At 46.2% G+C, this 19536-nt stretch overlaps 1 protein-coding gene and 1 non-coding gene across 2 annotated transcripts in view; both read right to left on the reverse strand.

The window, feature by feature from the left end:
* Positions 1 to 19536, reverse strand: part of PRDM16 (PR domain containing 16) — a 325812-nt gene that overhangs the window by 287058 nt on the left and 19218 nt on the right. The gene's annotated exons all lie outside the window — the stretch shown is intronic.
* TRNAT-UGU lies at positions 19459 to 19530 on the reverse strand. Its single transcript has one exon. It is a non-coding gene; the product is annotated as a tRNA-Thr (tRNA).

Below are 19536 nucleotides of genomic sequence, written 5' to 3' on the forward strand. Positions count from 1 at the left end.
AGTGTGCTAGCAAAGGACGAAGATGTTCTTCCCTGGCCTGGATGGCCCAGGCTAGCACAATCTCCTCAAATCTTGGAAGCTAAGCAAGGTCAGCCCTGAGTGGCTAGTACTTAGATGGGAGACCACCAAGGAAGTCCAGAGTTTCTACAAAGAGGCAGGCAATGGCAGTCCATCCCCATTGGTCTCTTGCCTTGAAAACCCTACAGGGTCACCGTAAGTCAGCTGTGACTTGAGAGCCCTTTCTACCACCAAGCCAAACTATCCTTCATTAGGAATGAGTGGGGTTTCTTACTCCCTCCCTTCATTGCTCTGAAATGTCTGTCTACCAGCCCATGTCTTCCGAAAGCAGCCAGCGTGGTATAGCGGTTAGAGTGCCAGACTAGGATATGGAAGACCTGAGTTCAAGTCTCAGCTCTACCATGAAACTCACTTGATGACCTTGGGCCCGGTTCTCAGTTCAGCCTACCTGATGTGGTTGTTGCTACGATGAAATGGGGATTGTGATGTCATAAGCCACTCTGGGTCCCATTGGGAGAGAAAAGCAGAACATGAAGACATGAATAAATAAAATAAACAGCAGACATAATTGGAGGCCCCTGCTGTCTGATTATTTTATATTCTGTCATTCGACTTGAGTCTCAGTGAGAAGCGTGGGCTATAAGCCTGGATGGGTAGATTCAGGGCTTTTTTTGTAGAAAAACCCCAGCAGGAACTCATTAGCATAATAGGCCACACCCAACAGCAGAAACATATTAGCATATTAGGCCACACCCCCATGCCTTCCTTTGGCTTGCCTGGGCACACACAGGGGTGTGGCGCCCAAGAAAAAGCCAACCCTTGGACAGGCCGGGGAAGGCACAGGGAGGCATTTAAATGCCTCCCGATCCTTCCAGGGCCCCCCCTGGCCTGCCCACCTCAGAGTCACGGGGGGGGGTGTCACTCTCCAGGCCTTCCCTCTGTAGCCAAAGGTTTTGGCTGTAGTGGGAGTGGCCAGCTCTGAAGCCAGCCGGAACTGGCTGTGCGTTCCTGCCCCAAAATAGCCCTGGGTAGGTTCCCTAGACATCCCGAAGATGCCAGCCTCCAGGTGGGGCCTGGAGATCTCCCGGAATTACAGCTGATCTCCATAATACCGAGATCAGTTCCCCTGTACAGAATGGCTGTTTTGGAGGGTGGACCTTATGGCATTAAACACTGCTGATGACCCTGCCCTTCCAAAGCTCCACCCCCAAATCTCCAGCAAGTTCCTGACCTAGAGTTGGCAACCCTACACATGCAGGTGGTGGTGGGTGTATAAATTACACACAAGTTTGGTCATTGATGGATTCAGTGGGACTAGTCCTGGATCCTCTCTGCCCGCATTTATTTGTACACGTAGCAAACACCTGCCTAGAGTCACTGTTTTGGAGGGAGTCAGGCTTATGTAATCAAGTAGAATGTCTTTCGCCTTAAAAAAAGGGAAAGTGTTCTCCCCTGCAACAGGTACATTTTACAGTTCCTTGCAGTGTAATTAAACACACACACGCACACACACACACACGTTTTCTAGTGTAATTCCAGTGGCGATCTTGCAGGGGTCTTTCGCTCTGGAGCAAAAGTAAAACATTTACTTTGATCGGAATGCCTGCTTCAGCCGGCCTGTAGATTCCCCCTCGTAAACTTTCAAGTGCTTTTTGAGTACCGGGAGGCATCCCAAAGCCCCTACCTGCTCACCACTTCAAACCACTGGCATTTTAATCTCATCAAAGGGCCTGCTTTTCCTCCCCCCCCCCACCTGTTCCCGCTGTTTTGACTTCCCCGTCTCTTACTCCTGTCACATTCGCTAGTTTGAAATAAATGCAGAAGTTACATTTACAGACTTTGCAACCGGCAAGACAGTTTTGAGTGATTTCTCAAACAATGTCATCGAACAACTCCCTGAGTTTCTGAGCCTCATTTAAAATGAGCGGCTCTGACATAAAGCCTTTGAAATGAATCAAGGTTTGAGTGTATTAAAAAAAAAGAGTCCACCTTTCTACTTTATGTACCAGGAGGAGAGATTTTTGCAGGGGAAGGGAGCAATGAGGGAGGGCTCTGCTACTGTGCAAACCCCTTTAATGTCCTCGGGATCACAATGTGCGAGCCCTGAAGAAATGCAAAGAGGTTCTCAAGGGCCAAATTAGATACAACCTTTGGAGACCTCAGTGCGAGGTTGTTTTAAAAAGAAATAGCAGCCATGTGGGGTCTTTTGGATCTGAGCCATGGTATGAGGAGAGTGGGTGGTTTAATTCTCTCCCTGCACACTGTTCTGCCAGATCCCAGATCCTGGAAGAAGAAGGAAAAATTGACTGGCAAAGGGAGAGCCTAAGGGGGACAGTACAATCAATGAAAAACATGGGGGTACTATTAAACCCCATCTCTTCCCGCAGTCCAGATGGGGGCCTCGACAATTCTTTATTTTTAAGTGGGGGAGATTTGTTCACAGACCTCCCAGCATCACTTATTCTGGTTCTCAGAAAGGGCCATGCCATTTGTAGGGTTCCTAAGGGTTGCCATAATATTTGCAGGAGTTGAAGATCTCCCACGTCTAGTGGGGCTTGGCCTCTGGCATTCCAGATATTTTTTTTTTTTAGGGTGATGCTGTGCCTCTCTAGGAAGCACAAGAAGCTCTTTGGTAAAACCCTAGAGTTTCCAGAGATTCCTAGAGAGGCATGACATCACTGCCAGGTTTTCCTGGCACCATGCTGTCGCTGGGGACCGCCACCCCCCATTGCCCTGTCCCCCCTGTATCCTGTCTACCCATGTCCCATCCCATTAGATGAATCAATAGCACGTTGTACAGAATTTTAGGGTACAAGAAGCAGAGTAAATGTGAACCTCTTGGATTAAAGGGTGGACAGTACTCAAATCTAGAGCTCCATGGAATGTCTTCCAGTACAGGGTCTCTGAAGTCGGCGGCTGGAACTGAAGTAGCAACTGGAGGTTACTTTCCAGTGGGAATGCAGCAGGAACAACATGCTGTCCGATTCATTCAACTACAACCAATGAGCAGGCTCTTGATATTTACATCAGGTCTAGCCGACCTAGGAGCTTCACGTCGCCTGCCAATCACGATGACCAATGTTGCCACCCTTTCTGAATCTGCAGAGAAATCTGAGGTTTGAACATACACCAACTCATGCAGTTCCCACTTCAAATGCCATAGAATGCGCACGTAAGCAAAGCTAACCCCAGAGCGATAGGTCCGGGGCCAAATAATTTCTCATACGGGGTGGGGGTGGGGAATCACGCAGTTTCGTTTCACTGCCAATGTAATCCTGCCTTCTAAAGTCTGCTGTGCAAGTTCATGACACGGGGAGATTGCTGTCAAGGCTTCTCCCAAATCCATGTGGGATAATGCTCTTTCAGCGCTATTGGCTGTAGGTAAGTACATTCTTTAAATCAGCCACTAGCTCCAGATTCAAACAAAGTAAGCTTTCCTGCCCATTTTCTCCGAGAAAGGAAGCTCAGCGTCCCTTTATGCATTGTGAATGGCCCACCTAATTTAGACTGAATTATACCCTAACCTTCATTTCCCCTTTACTTCTGTGCTCCATTCAGGGGTTTCTGACTTCAGTTAATTCACTAACAATCCCGGCTGGTCCTTCCCAGCCCCTGGTTCTTTGGCGCATTGTCCGCAGAAGCTGCGTGCCTCTATCTGCGCTCCAATTCCACTCTCCAATTAACCTACTGCTGAGACGGCTTTACTCCTCTCCTCTGCCCATTCCTGCACACCACTTTTTTTAAAAAAAATCCTTTTTAACTCTACAAGATCCCACTCTGTTCTCTCTCTTCCCGCTCACCCATGAAACTGACAGACAGACAGACAGACAGACACATGCGCGTGCACACACACATGCAAAGATGAGCAATGGCTAAATCTTAGGACCAAACTAGCAACTGATTGCAGAGTTTGGTGGTGCAGATGAAGTGGCACACTCATGCATCACAATAAATGGAATATTTCTCCCCACCCCTAAACTGAAGTGGGAAGCGAGTGGACCAAAGTAACTATAAGTGGAAAATATTGAGAACATAAGATGGGCCCTGCTGGATCACACTAAAACTCCACCTAGTCTGGAAATGCTTCTATCCCCATTTGCCATTTATCCCTTTTTAGGCCAACCCTTTGCCTGGAATCTGGGGGAGATTTCCCTTTGAGGAGAAGACAGAGTTACCAAACTCCAGACCTAGCAGGGGCAGCCAAGATCATTTGGGAAGGAGAACAAATTGGATAGACTCACCATTTGCCTGCCCCTGGCAAGAAAAACCCCTCTCTCAGCTTCAACCTCCCATCGTTGTGATATCGAGGAGTAGGAGAAATATATCCAGAAAATGGCCTTAATAGCAGTGCTCTAGGAATTTCACCATCTCTCTATGGTTTTAACACTGAGATTAGGGGAAATTCCTAGAGAGTCACCTAGAAGTGACGTCGTATCCGCCCCAAACATAGGCGTCGTCCTCAAAATCTCACTGCATTTGCTGAGGCGGTGCTAGTGAGAACCCTAGAATTGTCCCATCCAATACACACAGGTTTACTCTCCTGGGAGCCGGAACTGAAGGTGGCACAAGGTACTGAAGTCATTCTAAGGCTTCACAATGTTCCGTTCCAAGCTGGAGTGCTCTCCCATTAAATTCCCTGTGGTTTCACTTGAGGGATGGGGCTCTCCTAGACACCAGGCCTTCACCAGGGAGACAAGGGCTCAGCTGAGCTTTGCCAAATCATCATCTGCTTTTCTTGGGAACCCTCCCGGGTCTTGCAGAGTCAGCCTCACATTGCTCCTAGCACCTGCTCCCAGTGCTGCTCCGGTCCTGGTGAAGCTTTGCTTGGTGCCCCCACGACCTCACAAACCGGGTAGAACAGCAAACACAGAACCAATCCATATTCACAACACAGCAGGCCTAATAGAAACCCATTCCCCAAAAAATTGAAAGGGGAATACATGAGAAAAGTCCAAACTATTATGTGCTTTGATTTTTGCATATCTGAAGCACAATGGCAAGATTCAATTAAGAGTGCTTTCCAATACCTACCTAATATAAATTCTCCCCAATACACACCATTCTGATTTCAGTCAGCACTGTTGTGGAATGGAGCTTCATGCACATTCTTTTTTGCCCATCATCCAAAGGCATATCCAGGATTATTGGAGGGAGGGGGATATGCATTGGATATGTAGCTGAATCTGTGACATGGAAGCGCTATCAAGTATCAAACATGAATCAAAATGGCATGGTGTGCATCCACACAAATGAAGTTCACAATGTTCCAGGGGAGGGGGGTCACTCAAAGGATGAGGAATCAAATATCTGATGCGGTAAAACTACAGAAGAAATAAAAACTGGCATGAATGACATTCCTTCAACCTATATTGCATTAGTCGAGATTAAATTTGCATTTGAAAAAATTAAACAGCACAATAATCCCAAAACCACCACCCCAAAAAGAACACACACACACATAGTGGTACACAAATGCAATGGAGGGTTAGCCAGCATGCTCTGCTCCAACTCCCCCCCCCTCAAGCTTTGTGCAAATTGGCTCAGAATCAAATGAACATAATCATGGTGTAGTTTTCCGAAAGTGGTTTTTCAAAATCAGGCAGTAAGAAAGTCAATATGGTGCATGGTATCCATTTGTTTTGATTTATCTCACTAACTTCAATTGACAGTTAATTCATCAGAGGAGGAAAACGCCAGTCTAGAGAAAACACAAATCATGAAGGATCAAAGAACAGGGTGGAAAATGTAACACTGATAATACAGGTAATAAACTAAATGGCACATTATCCCCCTGAACTCCATCTGCAGTCTTGCCGATTATAAATTAAGAGCATATCCATTTTTATAAACCAACACAACATGAAACAGACCCGTATGAAATGAAAATCTGCAAGGTTTTTTGCACACGTTGAAAATCATCTACTCAGACCAATGGAAATAAAAGAGAATTAAAAAGGACTGTGATTACATTTCTAACATATACCGTGCTGCTTTATATAAGGTATATTAACTTGTTGGCAAATTGATACACTGGGAAACATGCTCCTTTTATATATATGTTCTCACTAAGGTGCTCTTATGTCCTTCAGGGACACACTGGGGGCATTAAACCTCAGAGCCACAGGGTAAAGCAAGAGAGCCCAGGGTGAGTCAACATGCATGGGTGTTCCCCAAAAAATCCAACCATCTCTGCTGAACTCCAGGGCCTCTAGGAAATTAAGCCAAGTCAGTTTTGTAAAAAAAAAAAACCACACACACACAAAAACAGGCTAAGCAGATATTCCCAATTCTTTTCTATTTATTACAGTTTTATTCCATCCTTCCACTAAGGAGCTTAGGACAGGATACATGGTCCTTCCCCCATTTAATGCCTGCGACAACCCTCTGAGACAGGCGCCACTGAAAGAGAGCGACTGGTCTGGTCCAAGGGTTTCCAGAGAAAAAGAGCCAAGCAGTAGAGCCATTCATAATTAGGAAGAACTAGTAGGGCCTTAGTCCTGCTCCCTCATAGGAACATATGAAGCACCCTTGTAGAGGATCAGAGCATTGGTCCCTCTAGCATAGAGTATCAACAGTGCAATCCTAAATGCTCTAGTCTGGATCAACTCTTCATGGGATTATCCTCTTTGTACCAGAGATACTTTAACTGGGTGTAACAAGAGCTGAATCCAAGACCTTCTGCATATAAAAAATGAGGTTTACCACTGAGACACAAGCCCTCCCATAAGCCAAGCCCATCTGTACTATGATTTGACACCATGACACAGGTACATGAGTGTTCATGCACTGTTTTAGTGTTCATGCACATGCAGGGACACTAGAAGCAAGAGGTATGTTTCAGCTTCAGACAAAGACAAGTAAGGGGTTATGTGATAGAGGTTTATAAAATCGTGCACAGTATAGAGAAAGAATATCTCATGGCTACTTGGGCTAAATGTTGAATAACTAGAATATGGGTATGCAATGAGATTTACAAACAAACAAAAGGAAGTTCCTCATACACAACACCACATAATTAACTTGTAGAATTTACTGCCGCAGGATATATAGCACTGACTGTTAGCTGAGAGCCAGTTTGGTGTAGTGGTTAAGTGCGCAGACTCTAATCTGGGAGAACTGGGTTTGATTCCCCACTCCTCCATGTGTGGCTACTGGATGACCTTGGGCAAGCCATAGTTCTGTCAGAGCTGTTCTTGAAAAAAGAGCAGTTTCTGTCAGAGCTCTCTCAGCCCCACCTACCTCACAGGGTGTCTGTTGTGGGGAGAGGAGGGGAAAGGAGTTTGTTTGCAAGCTGCTCTGAGGCTCCTTTGGGTAGTGAAGGGCGGGGTATAAATCCAATCTCTTCTCTTCTTCTCTCTTAGCTTAGATGGGTTTAAAAGGAGACTAAGGCTGTGATCACATGTGCCAGTAGATCCGACATAGGCGCAACTGCCTGACGGATCTAAAGAGCGCAATCAGACAGCAACATCTGGGAAGTGTCCTGCAGTTGTCAGCAACCTGTGCTGCTCCGCCACAGAAGCGGAGTAAAAAGACACCAGAGAAAATCCGGTAGTAAACGGGTTGCGATGGGCCACAGATGGACTTTCCCCTGTCTGATCGCACAAGCCACACATGCATGCTGTCAGGATGGTCTGATCAGGCTATCCCGGCTTGGTGCCTTTCCCCCCCAAACCCCCTTCACAGTATGTGCATCATCACATAACCGTAGGGGGCCCTCGGTGCAGAGGTGCAATTCCTCGTTTATGTGCATGGGAAACAAACGGCAAAAAAAGGACTAACCTGCAGTTGTGTCTGATCACACTGTGATGGGCTGTGCCCACAGCTACAAAGGGAGGTGTGATCTCGCAACTGCGGGTCGAATTCCTCCAGAGGGAATAGCCTCCCTTCCCTTCTGCTTCAACTGGAGCATGTGACTGCAACCAGATTTATGAATCCAACAGTGTTTAATAGCTCTGATGACTAACTAGAACCTCCAAAGGCATTATACCTGTAAAGATCAGTTGCTGTGGTGGAGGGAGAGCAAGGAGAGGCTTTGGCTTCCATGCCTAGCTTCTGGGGCATCTTGTTGGTCACAGTAGGAAACGGGAGGCTAGACGAGATAGAAATTGGTCTGATCCAAGAGGGTTCTTCTTCTGTCACTGTTAATCATATACTTTTAAGCTAAAAGGCAGACTCCTGGTCTCCCTTAATACTCTGTACTCAGCGGTGGCTCTCCAAGGCCTCAGGTAGAGAAAGCTCTTTCCTAATACCCATTACCTGGAATGCTTTTAGCCAAGGATGCTGCATACAAAGTAAGAATTCCACCACTGAGGTATGGCCCTTTCTCATTAACTCCTCTGATTTGTGGGGCTAACCCTGACTTCAGCTAGCAAGCCATGCAGGATGGAAGGACTGGTTCCAACAGGAAAAGACTGGGAAACTCAGGCCTGCATAGGAATGAATGGAGGGGCAACTCCTAGCTTGTGGTGAGATAGGTTTGAGTGGTACTGCCAAAGGACAGCAGCCTGGCTTCAGAGTACAAACATGCTTGCACGCCCGGTTGTAATCATGAAAGTGGTATCATGAGACCACCCAGGGCCGGTATCAGTAGGGTCGCCAGATCTGTCAGAAATACCGACAAGGCGGGATGACATTCCAGGAGCTGGAAGCATTGTTGTGCAATGTGCTGACGTCACCAGAAGTGACGTCACACGACATGCCTATGTCACCCGGAAGTGACGTAGGCATGTTGGTGACATTGGGGTTTTTGGGCAAAACTCTATTTTTGGGCAAAACTCTATAGTAAAATCAGCCTCAAACCATAAAGTTTTGCCCCAAAACCAGAGTGTTGCACCTCCATGTAACCGACGTGCCTCCGTCACTTCCAGGTGATGTAGGCACATATTTATTTCCAGTGACGTCTCTGTTTGGGGGAGGATTTCCTCCCACTGGCCAGCTGGGAAATGGGGGATCCCTGCCCCAACTGGGGAATGGCAAACCTAGCCATCAACATACCTCCAGGTGGGGCAGGTGCCGGGGCCCAGGGCCTCAGGCAGGCCCCACTGCTCCTGCCAACCCCCCCCCAAACATGCCGTTCCCCTGCCTGCTCACTTGTGAGTGCTTTACCACCCATGCATCCACTTGCACACACTGCCCATCAGGGAAAGGGCTGTGGGCAGTGCAGCTGGCTGTGAGGACGGACTGTGGGAGGGCTTGTGAGCAGTGTTCCCTTTAAGCTGAGTTAGTGTGAGCTAGCTCACCATTTTTTAGCCTCTGGCTCACACATTTTTGTCTTAGCTCAGGAAGGATAGCTCCAGAGCAAACTGAATTATGCAGTAGTCCAAATCACTTGCTCACAACTTTAATGTCAGTAGCTCACAAAGTAGAATTTTTGCTCACAGGACTCCAAATCTTAGAGGAAACACTGCTTGTGAGCCAGGGAGGCACAGGAAGGGAGTGAGACCTGTGGGTGGGAAGGGCCCCCTGGGAACTCTCTGCCCAAGGCCCTGCAAAATCTGGAACCAGCCCTTACGAGACCAATCAGAGGATCTCGTAGAAGGGCTCCAGCAAGGCCTAAGGTTGCAAGCCCCCAGGTTCAAGAGGGGGGACCCCCACTTTGGGGGGCTGTGACCCAACAACGGCCAGTTGGCTGGTTGGGGAATCCTCACCCCTCCCTAAATAGGGACGTCATGGGGTGACGCCCCGATGTGATGATGCCACAGGTGAAGCAAAACAAAACAAACACAAACCCACAGAGTTTTTTCCCCCAATAACCAGAGTGTCGTGTGTGTAATTGCCAACATGATGATGTCACTTCCAGGTGATGACATTGCATTGGGAATATCCCAGAACATCCCACAAATCTCCACCCTGGGGTGACGCAGGGACCTGGCAACCTTATACCTTTATGCTCCAGTTTTGTTTTCTTGTGAGGCAGCTAATTGTTTGCATATTTTTATCTGTGTGTGTGTGTGAGAGAGAGAGAGAGGGAGACAGAGAGAGACTTTCCTTCTGGGAAAAGGCACAGCTTTTCTAAAAAGACCCAACAAATTGAAATTAAATTCAGACACCCATTTAGTAGGGAGCTGATGCGTTGTCATAGTGAGTTGTTATTTGGTAAATGGTTGTAATCTCCTACAGCTACGTTCACAATGCAGCAATATTTTTATTGCTGGATCAAGACAATTTGTTCCTTATATCAGGAGTTACAAATTTCAAAAAGCTGGCTATGTTCTTCTGCTGTAGCTTAGCAAGACAGAAATAAAGTGGCACCTCCACAACTAGCAAAGGGTGTTCCAGCATAAGCCTTTGTGCATCAGACATTGCTTCTTCAGAGGCGGTGAGCTTCACGAAAGCTTATGCTGGAGTAAATTTGGGTAGTCAGGAGTTAAGTCAAGTTGGCAAGTGCATGACCCATAAACAAGCTAGAATTTCAGAGGCAGTACACTAAATCTTCCCTAGCTCTAATGTACTGTCTGCCTCTTCTGTTTTTTTAACTTAACCTTTTATGATTGCAAAAGATCCAATAGCATAAGAAAGGGTGGGTGTGGCTGGATAACCACCCTTCTGGTAACATGGGGTTGGCCTAATGTGCTAATGAGTGGCGCTGTCAGGGGTGTGGCCCAATATGCTAATGAGTTTCTGCTATTGGGTGTGGCCTATTATGCTAATAAGTTCCTGCTGGGCTTTTTCTACAAAAAAAGCCCTGTGTATGCCTATCTTAAAGTAGACCTTCCCTTCTCTCTCACACACACACAGAGGAGAGAATGCCTCTTCTTAGGATGGTGCTTGTTATGGCACATGCCGAGCGGCCTAAAAGAAAGAAAGAATTCTGCTTGTCTTCCAGGGTTTTATTCACATTCAAATGTAATAACTGGGTGTCTGCCCCCTTCTTAGAAGAGGCATTCCTCTTTTGCTTACACAGAATGCTTCTTTTGATGTACTGTGGGCTGTGACATATCCATGCATCCTCTAGAAACAAAAAAAAATGTGCTTTTTTCCTGGACAACTTCCTCATATGCAAATGCACGCAAATTTAACACATTTCATTAATCGACCAAGACACATCCGAATCTTCGACTAAGATTTCTTTCCTGAACTGACTGAAATATTGATGCTCTGATTGTCAGAGAGATCATCACACATAAAAGCAGCACGGTACAGGAAAAATAAGTCTGCCGACAATCTATTTTTCAATCTGATGCAAGCTGTTCTTTTTTCCTTGGGCAATATTAAAAACCCAAATATTCTGCCCCAAGGAACTTACAACGTACCTAGCAACTCGGGACCCCTTGACATTGTTCTGTTAAAATCCTGTATGCTCATTAAAATCTAAGCACAGCTGCAGTGAACTGAAAAGCTAAGCTCCTCTCCAACCGTTTCCCAGGAAACTGGACCCCAGCCAAAGATAACCTGTCCCATTTAGTGCGAGTATCTGTATTTTGCTCTAACAACAATTTCTTTCTCCTCCCTCCCATAGGATTCAGATTCAGCCTGGGGGTGATCTAAGCTCTTGTCAAGAGCAAGAGATCTTTCCATAAAAGTAGGGGAAAAACCCTTCTCAATGCATCCTCTGGTTTATTAAGAACCAGGATAGAATGCACACACTTTCCAGCCGCAGCGTGACATGATACAGATAAGAGCAGCCATCAGCAAAACGGCAGAGAAGACTCTTTGTGGGCCCCGTGGCACTGAGATACTTCACACAATTCACAATTAACTTGTGGAACTTATTGTCACAGGATATCATGACAATCACTAGCTTAGATGGTTTCAAAAAGAGAACAGATAAGGTAACAAAGACGTGTTTCAATAAGGGCTGCAACCGTGATGGCCGCATGAAACCTCCATGTTCCGAGTCAATAAAATGATATAATGGGATAAAAACAGGGGCAGGCTTGGGAAACTATACTTGCTTTGATGACTGCTTGTCTGTGACATGATACAGATAAGAGCAGCCATCAGCAAAACGGCAGAGAAGACTCTTTGTGGGCCCCGTGGCACTGAGATACTTCACACAACTCACAATTAACTTGTGGAACTTATTGTCACAGGATATCATGACAATCACTAGCTTAGATGGTTTCAAAAAGAGAACAGATAAGGTAACAAAGACGTGTTTCAATAAGGGCTGCAACCGTGATGGCCGCATGAAACCTCCATGTTCCGAGTCAATAAAATGATATAATGGGATAAAAACAGGGGCAGGCTTGGGAAACTGTACTTGCTTTGATGACTGCTTGTCTGTGCGGCACAGGCCGTAGCCAGGGTGTTGTGGCTCGTGGGGCAAATGTTTTTCTGGTGGGGCTGAAGTTTTCAGTGCAGAAAGAAAAGCCATTCAGCCAATAGAAAGCTGTTACTGGGATAGATCTCTACATTGCAAGCTGTCAACCACTTTAGATGACAGTTCTCAGCTGCTGCAAGTTAATCACTTCTGCCAGCCTAAGCCACAATTCTGAGTACAAGCCGGCAGGTGGGGGTGATGACTTCTATAGTCAAGAAGGCTAACACTTAGGCAGAAAAACTCCAGTAAAGGAGACCAGTGTCTTGACACAGAGTTAGAAGGGATCCTAGAGGACACCTACTCCAACCCCATTGCTCAGTGTGGGAATTAGTCAACTACAGCAGCCCACTCTGCTTAAAGGCCCGTACGTCTTTTTGAAAATGTTTAAAAATTATTGAAAAAAGCATTCACAGGAGCAATTCTTGTGGGGCTGTGTCTTTAAGATAGGGGGCAGAGCCCCCCCAAACCCCACCATAGCTATGGGCCTGCTGTGGCATCTGGTTGGCCACTGCATAAGACAGGATACTGGACTGGTAGGATCGTCAGACTGATCTGGAAGAAGCACTTGTATGTTCTAAAGCCCTGCTAGTAAACTAGAAAGAACACTGTTTGGGCCAGGCATGCCCACTGGAAAAAGGAGGGGACACAGTCTGCACTTCAGTCATCACGTGCCACAGTCACATCTAGTTTGCTGAAGTATGAGCAAAAAGGAACAAGGACTCATCCACCACATGAATGCATGAAGCTGCCTTATACTGAATCAGACCATTAGTCCATCAAGGTCTACTCAGTATTGTCTACTCAGACCGGCAGCAGTTCTCCAGGGTCTCAAGTAAAAATCCTTCACATTGCCTGCTCTCTGATCCTTTTCACTGGAGATCACCATTTGTGACCAGCAGCAGCGACAGTGTAAAGCTGTGATCCGTTCACTTTTTTTGACATCATGACCCAAGTTCAGTCTGACCATGGCTCATCGGCACTAGGGGTAATAAGTGGATTTCTGTTTATATGGATTCTGTTCTGTGGATTTATGTTCCTTTACTGTTCTGAAGACCCCCATCTCATGTACTGCATTCCTCTCCTTAATTCTTTTTGCAGTAGGAGAATTTCTAAAAAAAAAAATTCCCCTGAATATAGTGTATGCAGTTTTCCACCTTTCCTTTAGTTTATGTGCACTTTTTAACCCTCCTTGGATCAGCAATGCATACACGCCCATGGATAAAACACTGCAAAAAAGCAATCTTGATCAGAATGTAGATATGATTGCATATTTGGTGTGGCATTTTATTGATGCACTCCTGCACCCCCTCTGCATTGGTTAAAAAAACCACAGCATTCGACACAATTATAAAAGACTTGGTGGTTCTGATATCTTTGGTACATCTCCACTATGTCAGCAGAGCAAGATGGACAAGAACCTTGCCCAACTTCTAGATACCAAGAGGATGCTAATTTTCTTCTTCTCCTGTTCTGGAAAGATGGAGATGAATGTGACCATCACCTCCAAAAATTCCCTCGATTGGGTGATACCTACAAACATCTGTTGTGTGAAGGCTGCTGTAAATTGGCTTCATGTGTTCACCATGACATTCTACTCAGAGAAGACTCCTATTACAGGGCCACCACAAACCTCACCCCCCAAAGATTTAAGATCTGAAGTGCCCAGGTGGTCCTGGGGAAAAACAGGAGTTTGACTAGTAACCCAAAATCACCAAAGTTCAAGTCCAGTCATACCTTTAAGATCAACAAAGTTTTATTCAAGGCATAAGCTTTTGTGTCCATGCATGCTTCTTCAGATGCACTGAAATGGAAGTTACCATTTAAATGTATCTGAAGAAGTGTGCATGAACACAAAAGCTTATACCTTGAATAAAATGTGTTGGTCTTAAAGGTGCCACTGGACTCGAACTTTGTTCTACTGCTTCAGACCAATATGGCTACTCACCTGAATCCAGAATAACCAAGTTTACCTGGCAGTTATTTCTTGTCAAATGGAACAGAGAATTTGTTCACTGGGGCACAACAGGTGATGCATAAGACCTGATCAGCTACATAAGGTGTCTCATTAGAAGCTCTGTGTTTGTTGCCTTCTCAGAATTACAGCAGCAGAGGAGACTGCCCACCCTCTAGTGACCATAGGTCATAGAAGCAGTGACAGACTTCTCGTTCCTGGGATCCAAGATCACTGCAGACGGTGACTGCAGCCATGAAATTAAAAGATGCCTTGCTCCTTGGTAGGAAAGCGATGGCAAACCTAGACAGCATAATAAAAAGTAGAGACATTACCCTGCCAACAAAAGTCTGTATGGTCAAAGCAATGGTATTCCCAGTAGTACTGTATGGCTGCAAGAGTTGGACTATGAGGAAGGCCGAGCACCGAAGAATAGATTCTTTTGAATTATGGTGCTGGAGAAGACTCTTGAGAGTCCCCTGGACTGCAAAGAGATCAAATCAGTCAATCCTAAAAGAAATCAACCCTGACTGTTCCCTGGAAGGCCAGATACTGAGGCTGAAGCTCAAATACTTTGGCCACCAAATGAGAAGGGAGCACTCACTGGAGAAGACCCTGATGCTGGGAAAGACTGAAGGTCAAAGAGGAAGGGACCAGTCACACCTTTAAGATCAACAAAGTTTTATTCCAGGCATAAGCTTTCGTGTGCATGCATGCTTCTTCAGATGCACTGAAATGGAAGTTACCATTTAAATGTATCTGAAGAAGTGTGCATGAACACAAAAGCTTATACCTTGAATAAAATGTGTTGGTCTTAAAGGTGCCACTGGACTCGAACTTTGTTCTACTGCTTCAGACCAATATGGCTACTCACCTGAATCCAGAATAACCAAGTTTACCTGGCAGTTATTTCTTGTCAAATGGAACAGAGAATTTGTTCACTGGGGCACAACAGGTGATGCATAAGACCTGATCAGCTACATAAGGTGTCTCATTAGAAGCTCTGTGTTTGTTGCCTTCTCAGAATTACAGCAGCAGAGGAGACTGCCCACCCTCTAGTGACCATAGGTCATAGAAGCAGTGACAGACTTCTCGTTCCTGGGATCCAAGATCACTGCAGACGGTGACTGCAGCCATGAAATTAAAAGATGCCTTGCTCCTTGGTAGGAAAGCGATGGCAAACCTAGACAGCATAATAAAAAGTAGAGACATTACCCTGCCAACAAAAGTCTGTATGGTCAAAGCAATGGTATTCCCAGTAGTACTGTATGGCTGCAAGAGTTGGACTATGAGGAAGGCCGAGCACCGAAGAATAGATTCTTTTGAATTATGGTGCTGGAGAAGACTCTTGAGAGTCCCCTGGACTGCAAAGAGATCAAATCAGTCAATCCTAAAAGAAATCAACCCTGACTGTTCCCTGGAAGGCCAGATACTGAGGCTGAAGCTCAAATACTTTGGCCACCAAATGAGAAGGGAGCACTCACTGGAGAAGACCCTGATGCTGGGAAAGACTGAAGGTCAAAGAGGAAGGGGACGGCAAAGGATGAGATGGTTAGACAGTGTTATTGAGGCAACGATCATGAAATTAAGCTAACTACGGAGGACAACAGAGGACAGGAGGGCCTGGCGTGATCAGTCTCGACTGTGCGACTGAACAACAACAACAAAAAGTTGTCTTTGGCTTGGAGCTACATAAACCTGTTGGGTCCAAACTTCCTGAATCCCGACCTCCACCCACTCAAACCTACTCATGTTTAGGGTTGCCAGGTCCCCCCTTGCCACCGATGGGGGATAAGGGATAGGGTTGCCAAACCAGGTTGAGAAACACCTCGAGATTTGGGGATGGAGCCTGGGGAGGCCAGGAGCACAATGCCATAGAGTCCACCCACCAAAGCACCTATTTTCTCCAGGGGAACTGATCTCTGTAGTCTGGAGATCAGCTTTAATTCCGGGGGATCCCCAGGTCCCACCTGGAGGCTGGCATCCCTACATCGTGTTTTAAGATCAGCCAATGCTACTTTCTTGTGGGAATCCTCACTGGCTGAGGCAAGGTAGGTGATGGCCAATGCTCCCTCTAAGCTGTGGCGTCTTGTGAGCAAAAATTCTACTTTGTGAGCAACTGGCATTAAAGCTGTGAGCGAGCGAGTTGGCGACTGCATAAATTAGTTTGCTCTGGAGCCCTCCTTCCTGAGCTGAGACAAAAATGTGTGAGCCGGAGGCTAAAAAACTGTGAGCTAGCTCACACTAACTCAGCTTAGAGGGAACACTGGTGCTGGCCCCCACAAGACATTTAAATCCCTTGTGGGCCTGGAACCTTCTTTCCAAGTTTTCTAGAATAATCTGAAGACATATTTTGTTTGGAAGTCCTTTGAAAGTAGACGGTGTTCTAAGATTGATGGTTTTGGCTCACCGATGACTGATTTTATCCTTATTATTGGATGTTTTTATTGCTGTTTGCCACCTTGGGTGTTCCTCCGGTGATAGAAAGGTTGGCCATAAATTCACAAAATCATCTGCACGGGCCTACCTCTGCCCTAATAGTCTAGAGATAGCACCAGATAAGGAGACTTTTTTTGCCACCGCAAATGTCTTAGTGCTTCCGTGATGGGTGAGTGTGTGGGGTGGGGGTTACCTCCCACTTCACGCTTTGGTCTCAGACATTTGGAGGGTTTCTTCTTTGTCACAGGCCTGTCCTCGGCAGCCCAAGTTTAAGACAGTTCAGAACTTACGGTCATTTACAGCTTACATCTCAGTAAATCCAGAAGGTGTCTGATAGAAAGAGGGAAAGATGAAGGGGGGGGGGGGAAGAGACGCCAAGCATCTTAATCCCCCTGTTCATTCATGCTCTCTGTAATGTTCTTTCAGGCCTCTGCTGAGAATCAAGGCTTGAAATGAAGGCTGATAAATTAGTCTGGAGGGAAACAAGGCAGATTCAGCTTGTAAAAGGTCATTCCAACTTTGTTCTGGGTGAGGGTTTATCTTTACAGCAGCTGCGACAGACAATGGCCCGGGCCTAAGTGGCAGAAATCTTAAGCTCTGCTTGCGAAATTACTGTGCTGATAAGGCAGAATGGACTTTAGTAAGATCTAAATGGGAAAAAGGGGAGGTGGGTGTGAGACGGAAAATGTAGGTATTTTTCTAACATGATTGAACAGGGAAGACACAATAAGATGTGCAATTAAACCAAAGATTTCTTTACCCGGGCATTATCTCAAAGAGGGAAGAAACATACTGCCGGCTAATCAGATAAAGAAAAAGGAAAGCTAACCTCTTCTCTTCACAGATCCAGCAGCCTTTTCTGCAAATCCACAGGCAAGCTTAGGGCAAGGCGGGGTGTAAGAACCAGAAGAAGCAATATACTAGTGTTGTGCCCTCCCTCCCGAACATTCACAAACGCAGTTGTCATTTGTCATAATGTGCTTTTATTTTGGGGATCTGGAGTCTATTTTCAAACGGGGCTCCAGTTCCTTAGGGTTGCCAGGTCTGAGTTGGGAAATGTCTGGAGAATTTGGGGGTGGAGTCTGGGAAAGGCGGGAATTGGGGAGGGGAGGGACCTTCTCAGGGTATAATGTCACTGCGTGCAAGTTCCAAAGTGGCCATTTTCTCCAAGGCAGATGATCTCTGTCACCTGGAGGTCAGTTGTAATCCCAGGAGATCTCCAGCCATCACGTGGAGATTGACAACTGTACTTTAGTTTTTTTTAGAAACGAGAAATTCCAAGTGGGACTTTTGGAATGTTCAGTGGGCACCACCACAAAATGGCTGCCATGGCCACATCAGCCAATCATCAAACTTTTGGGAGGTTGTAAGCTAGGGTTGCCAGGTCTGGGTTGGAAAATACTGGAGACTTTGGGGGGTAGATATGGGAGAGGGTGGGATTTGGGGGGGCCTCAGCATGGTACAATGCCACAGAGTCCACCCTTCAAAGCAGCCATTTTCTACAGGGGAACTGATCTCTGTCAGCTGGAGATCAGTTGTAAAAGTGGGAGATCCCCAGGCCCCACCTGGAGTCTGGCAACCCTACTGTAAGCCAAGCATCCTCCTACAATGGAGGAAGCTATTTTTAATGGATCCTCCCTGCAGGCACAAAGGTGATATCTCTTGGGTTCTTCTTAAGTCCCTCCTGATGAAATAGAGAAAAGCCAAGTCTGGCTTTTCTCTTTCTCAGAGATGCTTTGACAAGGAAGCAAATGGGTGAGTTGGAAACCCATTGGTAGGTCCCAGAGTGCCCATAGGTTCCATGTTGGGAATCACTGATCTAAGTCATTTTGAAGGAACCCCCAAACAAGACAGTTTGATATGAACACCTGAACACAGGAAGCTGCCTAATACTGAATCAGACCCTTGGTCCATCAAGGTCAGCATTGTCTACTCAGACTGACAGCAGATCTCCAGCGTCTCAGGTAGAGGTCATTCACATCACCTACTGCCTGGTCCTTTAAACCGAAGGTGCCAGGGATTGAACCCGGGACCTTCTGCATACAAAACAGATACTCTGTCACTAAGCCACAGCCCCTCCCCATAGGTCTTTCCACTCAGGTGGATTCTATACATACATTCCTTTCTATGAGGTGTGGGTGTTAATCACATCTAACCAGCTCTGATTCTTGAAATCATCCTCATCTGAATTTCCCCCCATATCTGGGAATTCCAAATCACCAGGTCTTCTTTCCCAAAAGGGATGGATGCATTAGGAATCCTCCACTGATCTGTATTTTTATTTTCCAGTTTTGTACAGAGCACCACGTATGAGCTATCTGATTGCCGTTTTTCAGTTTATTTGCATACCCTGCATTAGAGTGACACGCTGATAAAACACTTCTGAAAAACAACCTTGACGTAAATGTGCATCAAGGGTCCTTCTGTGTACTACTGATGTGTGCATGTGGAAGGTGATATCTCTTGGGTTCTTCTTAAGCCCCTTCTTAAGACTGGCTTTTCCCTTTCTCAGAGATGCTTTGACAATGAAGCAAATGGGTGAGTTGGAAACCCATTGGTAGGTCCCAGAGTGCCCATAGGTTCCATGTTGGGAATCACTGATCTAAGTCATTTTGAAGGAACCCCCAAACAAGACAGTTTGATATGAACACCTGAACACAGGAAGCTGCCTAATACTGAATCAGACCCTTGGTCCATCAAGGTCAGCATTGTCTACTCAGACTGACAGCAGATCTCCAGCGTCTCAGGTAGAGGTCATTCACATCACCTACTGCCTGGTCCTTTAAACCGAAGGTGCCAGGGATTGAACCCGGGACCTTCTGCATACAAAACAGATACTCTGCCACTAAGCCACAGCCCCTCCCCA

This window comes from Gekko japonicus, unplaced genomic scaffold (assembly GCF_001447785.1).
Source record: "Gekko japonicus isolate JY-2015 unplaced genomic scaffold, Gekko_japonicus_V1.1 scaffold411, whole genome shotgun sequence".
Classification (NCBI taxonomy): Eukaryota; Metazoa; Chordata; class Lepidosauria; order Squamata; family Gekkonidae; genus Gekko; species Gekko japonicus.